The following is an 18,107-nucleotide window of genomic DNA, read 5'->3' as shown; positions in this document are numbered from 1 at the left end:
GGAGCCGCGTAGTTGTCGGCTCCCCTTTCACGTGCCTGCTCTGCTCACAACACAGCACGCCGCGTACTGCTCCCGGAAAGAGGAAGCAAGCAACAATGAACTGGATTTCAAAATAAAGTCGCGTCTAATGTCCGAGGTCAAACACGGCGATATAAATCGATGTTTACGTTTAGCATCGATGCCAATAAATCGTAGAGCATTATATCGATTAATCGATGTGTATCGATGAAAAGTTACACCCCTAGTTGATATCATTACATCGTAAGATGGCGCCGCGGATGGCCACCTCGGTGACTCGCTCTATATTTGTTATTTTACATCTTTTTAACCTCACTTTGTATCATACTTCCGGTTTGCCACGTAGAGCGCCGCAGCGTCACTTGAGAGAGGATCTACATTCCTACATTTCTATATGCTTTTCTAATTTTTCCTCGCTTTTTACGTTTTTTACTCCAGTTTTGGGAGTTTACTATTGTTGAAAGTCACGGACCGTCAATTCCTGCCATTTCAACCACGTCACTGTTTGGCTCTCAGCGGAGGCTTCGTGGCTGTTTGTCTACCGTCGATTATCGGACACGTAAGTATGGCTGCGGATCAAGAGGTTTGTACGGCTTTGTGCACCAACTGCACCCTTCTCTTAGAGAGGTTGTCCCTGCTAGAGGGACATGTCCGCCAGCTTGAGGAGAATAGTGTGATAACAGTAGATTTTGGCGGACACAGATGCGGACTGTAGTCAGCCCGCTAGCCCAGTTAGCATTAGACTTAGACTTAGACTTAGACAAACTTTATTGTCATTTTGTCAACACTGGGTGTACACAAAACGAAATTACGTTGCGTACGGCTTTCAACAATGTAGTGGTATTGCGGCTGGTTAAAAAGTGACATTCTATATAAAAATATGAAATAAGATAAGTATAGAGTACAAAGTGCAGCAGTGATAAAGTATGTAAACAGTGCAGGAGACAAAAACCGTATTTACAAGTGTGCAGAGGAATGCTACGTTTGAATGTTCAACAGTCTGACGACAGCAGGGAAAAAACTATTGCAGAACCTGGTGGACCTGCAGCGGATGCTGCGAAACCTCTTCCCAGACGGCAGCAGGGAGAACAGTCCATGGTGAGGGTGTGATGGGTCACTGATAATATTACGGGCTCGGGACACGCAGCGCTGGGATGACAAGTCCTGAATGGAGGGAAGAGGAGCCCCGATGATCCTCTCTGCTGTCCTCACCACTCTCCTCAGGTTCTTCCAATCGGAGGCGCTGCAACCTCCACACCACACCGAGAGACAGCTTGTCAGAATGCTCTCTATGGTGCTTCGGTAGAACGTCCTCATGATGGGTGGGGGCAGGTGGGTCATCCTCCGCAGGAAGTACAAGCGCTTCTGTGCCCTCTTGACTAGTGTTGTGGTGTTCACAGTCCAGGTGAGGTCGTCTGTGATGTGGACCCCCAGGAATTTAGTGCTGCTGACCACCTCCACAGCTGAGCTGTTGATGATCAGTGGAGCGTGGTGAGGCTGGTTCTTCCTGAAGTCGACGATGATCTCCTTCGTCTTCTCCACATTCAGGATCAGGCTATTTTCTCTGCACCAGCCCACCAACTGCTCCACCTCCTCTCTGTAGTCCAGGTCGTTGATGTCCCTGATGAGGCCCACCACCGTTGTGTCGTCTGCAAACTTCACGATGTGATTGGTGGTGAACCTGGGGGCGCAGTCGTGTGTCATCAGGGTGAACAGCAGGGGGCTCAGGACGCAGCCCTGAGGGGAGCCTGTGCTGAGGGTGATGACATCTGAGGTGTTCTGTCCGACCCGGACTGACTGAGGTCTGTTGGTGAGGAAGTCTAGCAGCCAGTTTCGAAGGGGGGTGCTGAAGCCCAGGTGTTCCAGTTTTTCCACCAGATGCTGTGGAATGATGGTGTTAAACGCTGAGCTGAAGTCCAGGAACAGCAACCGCACGTGGGTGTTCCTCTCCTCCAGGTGAGCCAGGCTCAGGTGAAGAACGGAGGAGATGGCATCCTCAGTAGAGCGGTTCTGGAACGGGTCGAATGTTGGGGGGAGTCCGGAGACGATGTGTTCTTTAAGCAGCCTTTCGAAGCACTTCATCATGATGGGAGTCAGTGCCACAGGTCTGTAGTCATTCAATGAGGTGATTTGAGGTTTCTTCGGCACCGGAATGATGGAGGCAGCCTTGAAGCATACTGGCACTGTGGCTTGGCCCAGCGAGATGTTAAAAATGTCTGTGATGACACCAGCCAGCTGACCTGCACATTCCTTGAACACCCGCCCAGGTATGTTGTCGGGGCCTGGGGCCTTACGTGGGTTGACTCTTCTCAGAGTCTTCCACACGTTGGCTGAGTCAAGGCAGAGTGCCTCCTCTTCCTGGTGGGGAACAGTTTTAACTGCAGGAGTGCTGTTTAGTGCCTCAAATCGCCCAAAGAAGTTATTTAGACCATTTAGGAAGTCAGCATCAACCTCACCCAACGGGGGGGAGGGTAAGTTGTAGTCCGTGATCGCCCGTATGCCTTGCCACATACTCCTGGTGTTATTGGCGTCGTGGAAAAAATCCTGAATTTTTCGACTGTGGCTTCGCTTCGCTAACCTGATGGCACGGTTCAAGTTGGCTCTCGCTGTCCTCAGTGCCTCCTTGTCGCCAGACTTGAAGGCTGAGTTCCGTGCTCGTAGCGTATGACGTACCTCCTCAGTCATCCAGGGTCGTTGGTTGGCTCGGGTGATGATGTTCTTAGTGGTGCTGACGTCCTCGGTGCATTTGTTGATGTAGGCTGACACAGTCATGGCGTACTCATCAATGTCGATCTGATTGTCATATGTTGCTGCTGATTTGAACATGTCCCAGTCAGAGCACTCAAAGCAGTCCTGGAGTGCCTCCATGGCCCCCTCAGACCACACCCTCACCTGCTTCACTGTGGGTTTTGCTCTGATCAGCAGGGCCCTGTATGCAGGGATTAGCATAACAGATAGGTGGTCTGAAGAGCCGAGGTGGGGGCGGGGGGCTGCTCTGAATGCATCCTTTATATTGGTGTAAACCAAGTCCAGAGTGTTCTCTCCCCGAGTTGGAAAATCCACGTGTTGGTAAAAATGAGGGAGAATAGTCTTCATGTTAGCCTGGTTGAAGTCCCCAGCAATGATGAAAACACCCTCTGTGTGCGTGGATTGCCGCTCACCGATTGTCCGATAGAGAACACTCATGGCCTCTTTAGTATTAGCGCTAGGAGGCACATACACAGCCGTGATGCTAACAACAGTAAACTCCCTGGGCAGGTAGAAGGGTCTGCAGTTAACAGTCAAAAGCTCGATGTCCGAAGAGCAGAAGCTGGCGACAGATCTAGCATTTTTGCACCAGTTGTTGTTGATGTAGACACACAGCCCACCTCCTCGGGATTTACCGCTTAGTTCGCTGTTTCTGTCGGCGCGGAATGTAGCGAGCCCCTCCAGGCTAACGGCGTTGGACGGTATTGATGAGTTCAGCCATGTCTCCGTCAGGATGAGAGCGCAGCAGTTTTTAACCTCCCTCTTTGAAGAGAGTTCCAGTTGTAGATGGTCCATTTTATTATCCAGTGAGCGGACGTTGGAGAGGAAGATGGATGGAAGCGGCGGTTTGTAGGGGTTAGCTTTAAGCTTAGCCGTTAGCCCACCTCGACAGCCGCGCTTCCGCCGCCGGTCACACCGCCTACGCTTACTCCTCCTCCGGCGTGTGCTGCCCGGCGAGCCCGCTGCATTGTGAGCTTCTGGGGCTAGTGCCCGAAGCACTCCGAGGCTACGTAAACAGACTAGGGTAGTTGTGGCTACGAGTCCGAAAACACTTGATGACCGTACCTCCAGCAGGCGCAGGCGATCATATACTAACCTACTGGATGGATAAACTAAACTTTGTGTTGTTTGTAGTGTCCTAGGCGACATATTTTGTGAAAATGCTCGTCGGTTGTCGAGAGTCGTTGCAGCCGCAGCCAACCGGGGCGCCGCCATCTTGAATCTTGAATTAGCCCCAAGCGGCTTGCTAACCGCGATGAGCCAGTTAAGACGCATAGCCGTCCCAAGCCATCTCGGCCTACTGGCTCTCGCATCTTGGTCATAGGTGACTCCATCACACGAAAAACACCACACTTAAAAATCCAGCCACGGTAATGTGTATCCCTGGAGGCAGAGCACCCGACATAGAAGCTAATCTAAGGGCGCTAGCTCGCAATAGGTCTAGTCAACAGCGTAGGTCCAACAACACTAGCCACTCGGATATAGTGATACACGGTGGCTCCAATGATATATTTCAAGCATATATCGGCTCTATTGATAATCTTACAAATGAATTTAATGCGACATTGTTAAATGCCATCGACTCGGTAGTGCCACTACGTCTGAAAACTCGCCGTAGAAAGCCTACTACACGGTTCACAGGTGAAACACGGACGCTTAAGCAATTATGTAAAAAGCATGAACGAAAATGGCGTTGAACCAAACTTGAGGTTTTCCATCAGGCATGGCGCGATAGCCTCCTGAAATACAAAGATGCGCTTATTTTAGCAAAAACTAATTATTTCTCGCAAATTATTAATCTCAATAAAAACAATCCTAAATACTTATTTGATACAGTGGCAAAGCTGACGTGGTGCCATCCGACCTCCGATAGCTCCTTCCACTCAGCCGACGGGTTCATGAAATTTTTCGCTTGAAAGATTGAATCCATTAGGGATGAGATCAAGATGACAGTTCCAATCGCTCAGTCGAGACCGCCCATTACCGGCGCTGACGAACATGCAATAACCCTATCAAATTTTAAAAGTGTGTCCGTTGAAAGGCTCACGCAATTGGTTAGTGCGGCTAAGCAAACGACATGTTCACTCGACCCGCTCCCAGCCAAACTATTTAAAGAATTACTTCAAATTTTAGGACCGTCCGTCTTAAATATAATTAATCTGTCTGTCTCCTCTGGACAGCCTTTAAAACCGCTATCATTAAACCGCTACTTAAGCGACCAAATCTCGACCCGGACTGTCTCAGTAATTATAGGCCGGTTTCAAATCTCCCATTCGTAGCAAAACAACGAGTAGTCCATGGTAATGCGACCTCTGAGCTCTATAACGTCACTTGTGGTGTCCCGCAGGGATCGGTACTCGGACCAATTCTATTTAATATGTATATGATTCCGCTTGGGGACATAATACGTAAATATAACATTAGTTTTCAATGTTAGGCGGATGACACTCAATTATATATGCCGTTATCGATGACAAATCCGCAGGACTGTTGTAATCTTGAGGCGTGCCTTGCGGAGATCAAGCAATGGATGTCTCTCAATTTCCTTCGTCTTATCCCAGATAAAACTGAGATGTTGATAATTGGTCCAGCTTGTTATCACCACTTATTTAAGGAAACCACTATAACTATGGATAACTGTACTATCACTCAGAGCGATACTGTAACTAATCTCGGGGTAACATTTGACCAAACGCTCTCCTTTCAAAAGCACAATAAGAACATAACTAAAATTGCGCTTTTTCACCTCCGTAATATTCGTAAGATTCGTCCGATTCTCTCGTGATGCGGAAACTATTATACATGCGTTTATTATGTCGCGCCTGGACTACTGTAACGCATTATCAAAGTCAAAGTCAAAGTCTGCTTTATTGTCAATTTCTTCACATGTCAAGACATACAAAGACATTGAAACTGCGTTTCCTACTATCCCACGGTGGAGACAAGACATATTACACCCAATTGGTCCACAGACAAACAAAACATTCAAGTAAACAATACACAAAGTAAAAATAAGAAGGCACATAGTATATAAATGTATTATTTATTTATATAAAGGCCGGTCCACGAAAATATTTCTGACACGTAACCGGTCCGTGGCGCAAAAAAGGTTGGGGACCAGTGATTTAGTAGAAGGTGGCTACAGATAAAAGTTTGAGTTCATTTTGAAAAACTAACAGGTCACTCACTTAAGATGCACGCACAACCAATGCAGCTCTCTAATAACTCTGCTGCAAACATAGGTTAACGCACTTGGGTTGAAAACCGAACCCCAGTCTTTCACGCGACAAGCAGAGATACTATCCACGATACTAACAAGGAACATGCCCTGTGTTGGGGCAAGATGGACTGCTTGGCGGGAGAAAGGAAAGGGAGGAAGCAGAAAGGGGAACGCTCACAGAACACATGCGCTTATAACTATTATGTGGATTTTAACCATCTGTAAACGTTATTAAAACAGTACTGAAATGGGGCAATCTGCTGGTCTTTTTCGTATATGCCTGCCTTCAAGTTTAGAGGGCACTACCTTTAGGGGGCGCATTAGAGGTTAGGGTTAAAGGTGAGAGGGTTACCGTTAGCGAGTTAGCAGGTTAGGGGTTAATTATTAGGGTTTGGTTATTGTTCTGGTTTTAGAGTTAGCGTTAGGGCTTGAAGTTAGGGAATTAGGAGCCTTAGGCCAACCAGATTCCATTTATTCCATTAATCACTGACATTCAGTCTTCAGGTCCATGGGCTACCAATCGGAATGTAACGGGGTCAGCTGGTCGACTATGGAGCTCATCGGTGCAGGGGAATGATTCTCGCTTAGGGTGCATCATTACCTGGGTTTAACTCCCGGACAATCTCTTCTTGGAAACACTGTTGTCTATCATTATGTGGAGCGTTTGACAGGCCAACGTTACACGGAATGTAACATGGTCTGCAAGCTTCCGTCATGGCTCGTTGGTCTAGGGGTATGATTCTTGCTTTGGGTGTCGGAGGTCCTGGGTTCAACTCCCAGACAAGCCCTTCTTTAAAACGTTGCTGTTGATCAACTAGTCCAATTTAATTTTGGGCGCTAGCCCGAATCCATACACGGTGGATAGCGGCAGTGATATTTGAGAAGTGAAATGAAGTTTATTGGATTTGCAGACAGTGTGCAATCATTATTTCATCAAAAGTAGGCAGGTACATAAATTTGGGCACCCCAAGAGAAAAATGACAATATTTCAATATCAATATTTAGTAGATCCTCCTTTTGCAGAAATAACAGCCTCTCGACCAGTGGTTCTTAACCTGGGTTCGGTCGAACCCTAGGGGTTCGGTGAGTCGGTTTCAGGGGTTCGGCAGAGCCTCCACTCCGGAGGTCCAAACACACCTGATTAATAAATTCGCATATCTGAACTGGTCTCGCAAAGGCAACAGCAGAAGTCACACTGATTTGCTGGTATGTCATTTGTTGTGAATTCATGCATTGTGTTGGTTCTATTCTTTGAACAAGGTGATGTTTATGCACGGCTCATTTTGTGCACCAGTAAAAACATCTCTGTCTTCAATTTGAAAAAAATAAATATATATTCACAAAAGAGGGGTTCGGTGAATGGGCATATGAAACTGGTGGGGTTCAGTGCCTCCAACAAGGTTAAGAATCACTGCTCTAGACACTTCCTATAGCTTCCAATGAGTGTGGATTCTGGTTGAAGGTATATTTCACCATTCTTCTTGACAAATCTGAAAGTCCCATAAACTTCATTTCACTTCTCAAATATCATTGTGTCTGTCCGTTATATGATATATTTTACTGATATTGCCTCTGAACAGGCGAGCAAGTGCTCCTCCGGCCGTCATGACTACATTCTACCGTGGCACCATTGAGAGCATCCTCTCCAGTTGTATCGCTGTTTGGGGTGGTAGCTGCACTGAATACAACATGAAGGCCCTGCAGCACATAGTGAACACAGCTGGTAAGATTATTGGTGCTTCACTCCCCTCCCTGAAGGACATTTACACCTCCCATCTCACCCGCAAGGCGACCGCGATCGTGAGTGATGTGAGTCACCCCGCTCACTCTTTGTTTGATCTTCTGCCCTCTGGGAAGAGGTACAGGAGCCTGCGCTTCCGCACCACCAGACTCACCAACAGGTTCATACTCCAGGCTGTTATGATCCTGAACTCTCTCCCCCCTTCTGCGTAGCGTCCTGTACTTTTGCGGTATATTCTGACTGTCTGCTGTATGCACACTTGCTCCATTTTTGCTCCTCTTATTTATTATGTTATTTATTTATTTATTATTTATTCATCACTCTTATTTATTCATTGTTTGTGCCTTCTTGTTTTTATTTTTCGTGTTGTTTACTTGTATGTATATTGTGTACTATGTCTTGTCACCGTGGGATAGTGGGGAACTTTTTTCAGACAGTGTTTTACATGTATGGGGAATTTGCTTTGATAACGTGCTACACATAGACAAACAAAGATGATATAAATAAATTTGGATGGGTTAATTTTCATTTTATCACAAAATTCAACTATGATTGAATAAAGGTCTAAACTTTAGACCTTACATGTCTAAGAAAAAAAGTCGTGGTGTTTAATATATCTTGCTTGGGTCATCTAAATCTTAGTAAGCAGCATATGTGAGGATAATTAGATACTGATACAGTAGTAACAATTGGACAATTTAAAAGCAACCGTGATAAAGTTATATATTGAAAAGGATTACTCCAAACTCACCTCACTTTTTGGCAGACTTTTCATTACTTGGGCCACGAGATGTGAAGGTACAAGAGGTCACTTCTATGACTTCTGGCATCAGCCCATCTGAAATGATGATTTTTAAGTACAGAAAAAAATATGTTAAACTTATCTTATTAGGACAGCAAACACACGGATCAAGGGTACAGTTTCTAACAGCAAACTAAAGAGAAAAAAAAACTATCTACACTTGTGCTCATAAGGAGTTATTTATTACAATAATGTCCTGTAGAACCAATCTTGTTGGAACCAAATTTGGATTTTGGTAAATACTAGACAGGAGCAGATATGAATGTAATGGACTATTTAAAAGTGGTGGAATTAAAAAATAAATAAATAAAAATCAATATTGAAAACGAGTACTGACCTTAAACTGCAGTTTTACAAACTCACCTTTCTTTTTGGCCATTTTCTTCCACTGAGACTTGAACTCAGGTCGCTGGGGTGAGAGTCCTAACCCTAGCCCTAGCTCTAACCTTAACCCTACCTCTTACCCTATTCCTAACCCTAGCTCTAACCCTAGCTCTTACCCTATTCCTAACCCTAACCCTAGCTCTTACCCTATTCTTAACCCTAACCCTAGCTCTAACCCTAACTGTAACCCTAACCCTAACTCTTACCCTAATCCTAACCGTAACCCTAGCTCTTACCCTATTCCTAACCCTAACCCTAGCTCTAACCTTAAACCTAACCCTAATCCTAGCTCTTACCCTAGCTCTAAACCCTCACCTTTCTTTTTGGCCATTTTTTTCCACTGAGACTTGAACTCAGGTCGCTGGGGTGAGAGTCCTAAACCTAGCCCTAGCTCTAACCTTAACCCTACCTCTTACCCTAACCCTACCTCTTACCCTACTCCTAACCCTAGCTCTGACCCTATTCCTACCTCAACCCTACCTCTTACCCTATTCCTAACCCTAGCCCTAGCTCTAACCCTAGCTCTAACCCAACCCTTGCTCTTACCCTAGTCCTAACCCTAACCCTAACCCTAATCCTTACCCTAGCTCTTACCCCTCACCTTTGTTTTTGGCCATTTTTTTCCATTGAGGCTTGAACTCAGGTCGCTGGGGTGAGAGTCCTAACCCTAGCCCTAGCTCTAACCTTAACCCTACCTCTTACCCTAACCCTAGCGCTAGCCTTAACCCTACCTCTTACCCTAACCCTAGCCCTAGCTCTAACCCTACCTCTTACCCTATTCCTAACCCTAGCTCTAGCATATGGTTTTATGGGGGAGCACACGAGCAACTCTGTTGCAAATTTTTCAAGGATAAGATATTTTTGGTCCCACTGGGATTTGAACTCAGGTCGCTGGGGTGAGAGTACAGAGCACTAACCACTACACTACAGAACCCACGCCATTACTTCATGGATGTTACCTATATGGTTTTATGGAGCAGCTCACAAGTAAATAGTATAGATAGGAATAGGTAAATGCCAAAATACTTGAGGTTCCACTGAGACTTGAACTCTGGTCGCTGGGGTGAGAGTCCAGAGCACTAACCACTAGAGTATGTAACCCACACCATTAATCCATGGACGTTAGCTATATGGTTTTATGGAGCAGCTCACAAGCAAATAGCATAGATAGGAATAGGTAAATGTCAAAATAGTTCAGGTTCCACTGAGACTTGAACTCAGGTCACTGGGGTGAGAGACCAGAGCATTAACCACTACACTATGGAACGCACACCAATATTCCATGGAAGTTACCTATATGGTTTCATAGAGCAGCTCACAAGCAAATTGCATACATGGGAATAGGTAAATGCCAAAATAGTTGAGGTTCGTATATGGTTTTATGGAGCAGCTCACAAGCCAGATATAGGAATAGTATAAATAGGAATAGGTAAATGCCAAAATAGTTGAGGTTCCACTGAGACTTGAACGCAGGGCGCTGGGGTGAGAGTCTAGAGTACTAACCACTACAGTATGGAACCCACACTATTAATCCATGGAAGTTACCTATATGGTTTTATAGAGCAGCTCACAAGCAAATTGCATACATGGGAATAGGTAAATGCCAAAATAGTTGAGGTTCCACTGAGACTTGAACTCAAGTCGCTGGGGTGAGAGTCCACAGCACAAACCACTACAGTATGGAACCCACGGCATTACGTCATGGAAGTTACGTATATGGTTTTATGGACCAGCTCACAAGCAAATAGTATATATACATAGGAATAGGTAAATGCCAAAATAGTTGATGTTCCACTGAGACTTGAACTCCGGTCACTGGGGTGGGAATCCAGAGCACTAACCACTACACTATGGAACGCACCACATTGTTTCATGAAAGTTACGTATATGGTTTTATGGAGCAGCTCACAAGCCAGTATAGATAGGAATAGGAAAATGCCAAAATAGTTGAGTTTCCACTGAGACTTGAACTCAGGTCGCTGGGGTGAGAGTACAGAGCACTAACCACTACAGTATGGAAACCACACCATTGTTTCATGGAAGTTATGTATATGGTTTTATGGAGCAGCTCACAAGCATATATATAGGAATAGGCAAATGCCAAAACAGTTGAGGTTCCACTGAGACTTGAACTCTGGTCGCTGGGGTGAGAGTCCAGAGCACTAACCACTAGAGTATGTAACCCACACCATTAATCCATGGAAGTTAGCTATATGGTTTTATGGAGCAGCTCACAAGCAAATAGCATAGATAGGAATAGGTAAATGTCAAAACAGTTCAGGTTCCACTGAGACTTGAACTCAGGTCACTGGGGTGAGAGACCAGAGCATTAACCACTACACTATGGAACGCACACCAATATTCCATGGAAGTTACGTATATGGTTTTATGGAGCAGCTCACAAGCCAGATACAGGAATAGTATAAATAGGAATAGGTAAATGCCAAAATAGTTGAGGTTCCACTGAGACTTGAACGCAGGGCGTTGGGGTGAGAGTCTAGAGTACTAACCACTACAGTATGGAACCCACACTATTAATCCATGGAAGTTACCTATATGGTTTTATAGAGCAGCTCACAAGCAAATTGCATACATGGGAATAGGTAAATGCCAAAATAGTTGAGGTTCCACTGAGACTTGAACTCAAGTCGCTGGGGTGAGAGTCCACAGCACAAACCACTACAGGGCGCTAGCCCCAGGAGCTCACGACGCAGCGGGCTCGCCGGGCAGCACACGCCGGAGGAGGAGTAAGCGTAGGCGGTGTGACCGGCGGCGAAAGCGCGGCTGTCGAGGTGGGCTAACGGCTAAGCTGAGAGCTAACCCCTACAAACCGCCGCTTCCATCCATCTTCCTCTCCAACGTCCGCTCACTGGATAATAAAATGGACCATCTAAAACTGGAACTCTCTTCAAAGAGGGAAGTTAGGAACTGCTGCGCTCTCATCCTGACGGAGACATGGCTGAACTCATCAATGCCGGACAACGCCGTTAGCCTGGAGGGGCTCGCTACATTCCGCGCCGACAGAAACAGCGAGCTAAGCGGTAAATCCCGAGGAGGTGGGCTGTGTGTCTACATCAACAACAACTGGTGCAAAAATGCTAGATCTGTCGCCAGCTTCTGCTCTTCGGACATCGAGCTTTTGACTGTTAACTGTAGACCCTTCTACCTGCCCAGAGAGTTTACTGTTGTTAGCATCACGGCTGTGTACGTGCCTCCTAGCGCTAACACTAAAGAGGCCATGAGGGTTCTCTATCGGACGATCAGTGAGCTGCAATCCACGCACACAGAGGGGGTTTTCATCATTGCTGGGGACTTCAACCAGGCTAGCATGAAGACTATTCTCCCTCATTTTTACCAACACGTGGATTTTCCAACTCGGGGAGAGAACACTCTGGACTTGGTTTACACCAATATAAAGGATGCATTCAGAGCAGCCCCCCGCCCCCACCTCGGCTCTTCAGACCACCTATCTGTTATGCTAACCCCTGCATACAGGCCCCTGCTGATCAGAGCAAAACCCACAGTGAAGCAGGTGAGGGTGTGGTCTGAGGGGGCCATGGAGGCACTCCAGGACTGCTTTGAGTGCTCTGACTGGGACATGTTCAAATCAGCAGCAACATATGACAATCAGATCAACATTGATGAGTACGCCATGACTGTGTCAGCCTACATCAACAAATGCTCCGAGGACGTCAGCACCACTAAGAACATCATCACCCGAGCCAACCAACGACCCTGGATGACTGAGGATGTACGTCATATGCTACGAGCACGGAACTCAGCCTTCAAGTCTGGCGACAAGGAGGCACTGAGGACAGCGAGAGCCAACTTGAACCGTGCCATCAGGCTAGCGAAGCGAAGCCACAGTCGGAAAATTCAGGATTTTTTCCACGACGCCAATAACACCAGGAGTATGTGGCAAGGCATACGGGCGATCACGGACTACAACTCACCCTCCCCCCCGGTGGGTGAGGTTGATGCTGACTTCCTAAATGGTCTAAATAACTTCTTTGGGCGTTTTGAGGCACTAAACAGCACTCCGGCAGTTAAAACTGTTCCCCACCAGGAAGAGGAGGTCCTCTGCCTTGACTCAGCCGACGTGTGGAAGACTCTGAGAAGAGTCAACCCACGTAAGGCCCCAGGCCCCGACAACATACCTGGGCGGGTGTTCAAGGAATGTGCAGGCCAGCTGGCTGGTGTCATCACAGACATTTTTAACATCTCGCTGGACCAAGCCAAAGTGCCAGTGTGCTTCAAGGCTGCCTCCATCATTCCGGTGCCGAAGAAACCTCAAATCACCTCATGGAATGACTACAGACCTGTGGCACTGACTCCCATCATGATGAAGTGCTTCGAAAGGCTGCTCAAAGATCACATCGTCTCCAGACTCCCCCCAACATTCGATCCGTTCCAGTTTGCCTACCGGCAGAACCGCTCCACTGAGGATGCCATCTCCTCCGTTCTTCACCTGAGCCTGGCTCACCTGGAGGAGAGGAACACCCACGTGCGGTTGCTGTTCCTGGACTTCAGCTCAGCGTTTAATACCATCATTCCACAACATCTGGTGGAAAAACTGGAACACCTGGGCTTCAGCACCCCCCTTCGGAACTGGCTGCTAGACTTCCTCACCAACAGACCTCAGTCAGTCCGGGTCGGACAGAACACCTCCGATGTCATCACCCTCAGCACAGGCTCCCCTCAGGGCTGCGTCCTGAGCCCCCTGCTGTTCACCCTGATGACACACGACTGCGCCCCCAGGTTCACCACCAATCACATCGTGAAGTTTGCAGACGACACAACGGTGGTGGGCCTCATCAGGGACAACAACGACCTGGACTACAGAGAGGAGGTGGAGCAGTTGGTGGGCTGGTGCAGAGAAAATAGCCTGATCCTGAATGTGGAGAAGACGAAGGAGATCATCGTCGACTTCAGGAAGAACCAGCCTCACCACGCTCCACTGATCATCAACAGCTCAGCTGTGGAGGTGGTCAGCAGCACTAAATTCCTGGGAGTCCACATCACAGACGACCTCACCTGGACTGTGAACACCACAACACTGGTCAAGAGGGCACAGAAGCGCTTGTACTTCCTGCGGAGGATGAGGAGAGCCCACCTGCCCCCACCCATCATGAGGACGTTCTACCGAAGCACCATAGAGAGCATTCTGACAAGCTGTCTCTCGGTGTGGTGTGGAGGTTGCAGCGCCTCCGATTGGAAGAACCTGAGGAGAGTGGTGAGGACAGCAGAGAGGATCATCGGGGCTCCTCTTCCCTCCATTCAGGACTTGTCATCCCAGCGCTGCGTGTCCCGAGCCCGAAATATTATCAGTGACCCATCACACCCCCACCATGGACTGTTCTCCCTGCTGCCCTCTGGGAAGAGGTTTCGCAGCATCCGCTGCAGGTCCACCAGGTTCTGCAATAGTTTTTTCCCTGCTGTCGTCAGACTGCTGAACATTCAAACGTAGCATTCCTCTGCACACTTGTAAATACTGTTTTTGTCTCCTGCACTGTTCACATACTTTATCACTGCTGCACTTTGTACTTTATAATTATCTTATCTCATATTTTTATATAGAATGTCACTTTTTTTTTTAACCAGCCGAAATACCTCTACATTGCTGAAAGCCGTATGCAACGAAATTTCGTTTTGTACACACCTAGTGTTGACAAAATGACAATAAAGTTCTGTCTAAGTCTAAGTCTAAGTCTACAGTATGGAACCCACGGCATTACGTCATGGAAGTTACGTATATGGTTTTATGGACCAGCTCACAAGCAAATAGTATATATACATAGGAATAGGTAAATGCCAAAATAGTTGATGTTCCACTGAGACTTGAACTCCAGTCACTGGGGTGGGAATCCAGAGCACTAACCACTACACTATGGAACACACAACATTATTTCATGGAAGTTACGTATATGGTTTTATGGAGCAGCTCACAAGCCAGTATAGATAGGAATAGGTAAATGCCAAAATAGTTGAGGTTCCACTGAGACTTGAACTCAGGTCGCTGGGGTGAGAGTACAGAGCACTAACCACTACAGTATGGAAACCACACCATTGTTTCATGGAAGTTATGTATATGGTTTTATGGAGCAGCTCACAAGCATATATATAGGAATAGGCAAATGCCAAAACAGTTGAGGTTCCACTGAGACTTGAACTCGGGTCGCTGGGGTGAGAGTCCAGAGCACTTACCACTACACTATGGAACTCATGCCATTAATTCATGGAAGTTACGTATATGGTTTTATAGAGCAGCTCACAAGCAGTATAGATAGGAATAGGTAAATGCCAAAAAGGTTGAGGTTCCACTGAGACTTGAACTCGGATCAGTGGATTCAGAGTCCAGTGTGCTAACCATTACACTATGGAACCACAAGGTCCAGACCATGGCAGGCATATGCTGGTGTGGGAGCCAGAAGTTTTGAATTCTTTTTTTTTTTTTTTTCTTCTTTTTTTTTAATTGCTAATGTGTCAATTGCTGGGTATCTGAAACCAGTTTTTCCAGTGTCCAGAGACCAGCTATTCCAATTTAGTCCCATAATTGGCTTTCTGTACAGCGCACAAGTGGCAGGGAAGTCTGGGAGTACAGTCAAACCTCGGTTTTCGAACGTCCCGGTTCTCGAACAAATCGGAATTCGAACAAAAAAATTCGAGATTTTTTTGCTTCGGTTGTCCAACAAAATTCGGAGGTTGAACCTCGCAAGATGAGCCGAAAGGACCCGAGAAAACCCGACCGCGCGGCCCGGATGCCGACTGACTCCGTTCGTTATTGTAATTTCGTTACTTTGAGGATTGTATTAACCCCTAATCATGCCTCCAAAGAAAGCAAGTGGGAGCAGTAAAGCCATCCTAAAACACAAAGGCGCTCTTTAAGCAATGCGACAGTGAGCGCCCGGCGCGCTGCGGTTGCGCGACCGCACCAAATTAAGCTCCCTGCGCACTGAGATCCACTTAAATTTTAGAAAGTACATCAGAACTTTAAAAATATTTTCTAAATTTCAGCGACGGCTCTGTCACAATAATGCGACCAGCGCGGTGCAGTTGGGCGGTCGGCGGCACGCTACGGTTGAGCGTTCTCTCTCGCTCTCGCTCTCTCTCGCGCTCTCTCTCTCTCTCTCTCTCGCACTCTTTCTCGCTCTCTCTCGCTCTCACACACACACACACACACACACACACACGCACACACACACACACACACACCATCATCGGCGGACACTCGGGACGAGTATGACTGTCTTCTTCTCAGGGTCGTCTACTTGTGGGTCCGCAGGTGGGCGTAGAGGCCGATCCGGGATCCACATATTTTTGTGCAGTGTGGGCAGGGGAAAGTGGTGGTGGGTTGTGGTCGTGCTGGAGCCTGTTTTTGTCTTTCCTTACGGAGTTGTTGTTTGGTTTCTGGGACACGGCGGAGTTCCTTTTCTTGATGTGCTGCCCCTTCTTGCATACAATCGTGTAGTGTTTAATTCCGTTGTGTTCGATTCGAATCTGGGTTATGGCATAATCAAATTACCGTTTTTTTCCATGTATAATGCGCAAAATTTAACTAATTTATTGTCCTAAAATCTGGGGTGCGCATTATACATGGGTACAATTTTTTTTAATTTGTTTTTATTTTTTATTTTTTTGTGAAGAAAATCATGGTACAACAATTTTTGAAGAAAATCTTGTCACGGATGGTTCTTTACAACGTCACTTTCCTCTCTTTTCATTTTAACCTAACTGATCGCGGTGGTGCCTTTCTGGGCAGTCGGAGAAATCAACGCCAACAAAAAAAATACATCCAGCCTAGTTAAGAAATCACCAGAAAGATCACCATGACAATTGTGAATAATAAATAAATAATTATTATCTATATTATATATATTATTATTATAATAATAAATAATTGTGATAAATAACTGGAACATCACTCAAATATTGGTGATCCAGTTGAGAGTCTCACATATTTCTTCGCTATTGAGTTTGCTACTGCATGTGCAGTGATACTGACCGGCAGAATAACATCCGGTTGTTCCCAAAGATGATCTTTTTTCTGAAATAATTTTATGTTTACGGACTTAAGTAACCCGGCCGGGTCATACCAAAGACTATAAAAATGGGACCCATTGCCTCCCTGCTTGGCACTCAGCATTAAGGGTTGGAATTGGGGGGTTAGATCACCAAATGATTCCCGAGCGCAGCGCCGCTGCTGCTCACTGCACACCAACTGCACCCTTCTCTTAGAGAGGTTGTCCCTGCTAGAGGGACATGTCCGCCAGCTTGAGGAGAATAGTGTGATAACAGTAGATTTTGGCGGACACAGATGCGGTCTGTAGTCAGCCCGCTAGCCCAGTTAGCATTAGACTTAGACAAACTTTATTGTCATTTTGTCAACACTGGGTGTACACAAAACGAAATTACGTTGCGTACGGCTTTCAACAATGTAGTGGTATTGCGGCTGGTTAAAAAGTGACATTCTATATAAAAATATGAAATAAGATAAGTATAGAGTACAAAGTGCAGCAGTGATAAAGTATGTAAACAGTGCAGGAGACAAAAAACGTATTTACAAGTGTGCAGAGGAATGCTACGTTTGAATGTTCAACAGTCTGACGACAGCAGGGAAAAAACTATTGCAGAACCTGGTGGACCTGCAGCGGATGCTGCGAAACCTCTTCCCAGACGGCAGCAGGGAGAACAGTCCATGGTGAGGGTGTGATGGGTCACTGATAATATTACGGGCTCGGGACACGCAGCGCTGGGATGACAAGTCCTGAATGGAGGGAAGAGGAGCCCCGATGATCCTCTCTGCTGTCCTCACCACTCTCCTCAGGTTCTTCCAATCGGAGGCGCTGCAACCTCCACACCACACCGAGAGACAGCTTGTCAGAATGCTCTCTATGGTGCTTCGGTAGAACGTCCTCATGATGGGTGGGGGCAGGTGGGCTCTCCTCATCCTCCGCAGGAAGTACAAGCGCTTCTGTGCCCTCTTGACTAGTGTTGTGGTGTTCACAGTCCAGGTGAGGTCGTCTGTGATGTGGACCCCCAGGAATTTAGTGCTGCTGACCACCTCCACAGCTGAGCTGTTGATGATCAGTGGAGCGTGGTGAGGCTGGTTCTTCCTGAAGTCGACGATGATCTCCTTCGTCTTCTCCACATTCAGGATCAGGCTATTTTCTCTGCACCAGCCCACCAACTGCTCC

This window comes from Syngnathus acus, unplaced genomic scaffold, assembly GCF_901709675.1.
Source record: "Syngnathus acus unplaced genomic scaffold, fSynAcu1.2, whole genome shotgun sequence".
NCBI lineage: Eukaryota > Metazoa > Chordata > Actinopteri > Syngnathiformes > Syngnathidae > Syngnathus > Syngnathus acus.
This window is presented reverse-complemented; position numbering follows the sequence as displayed.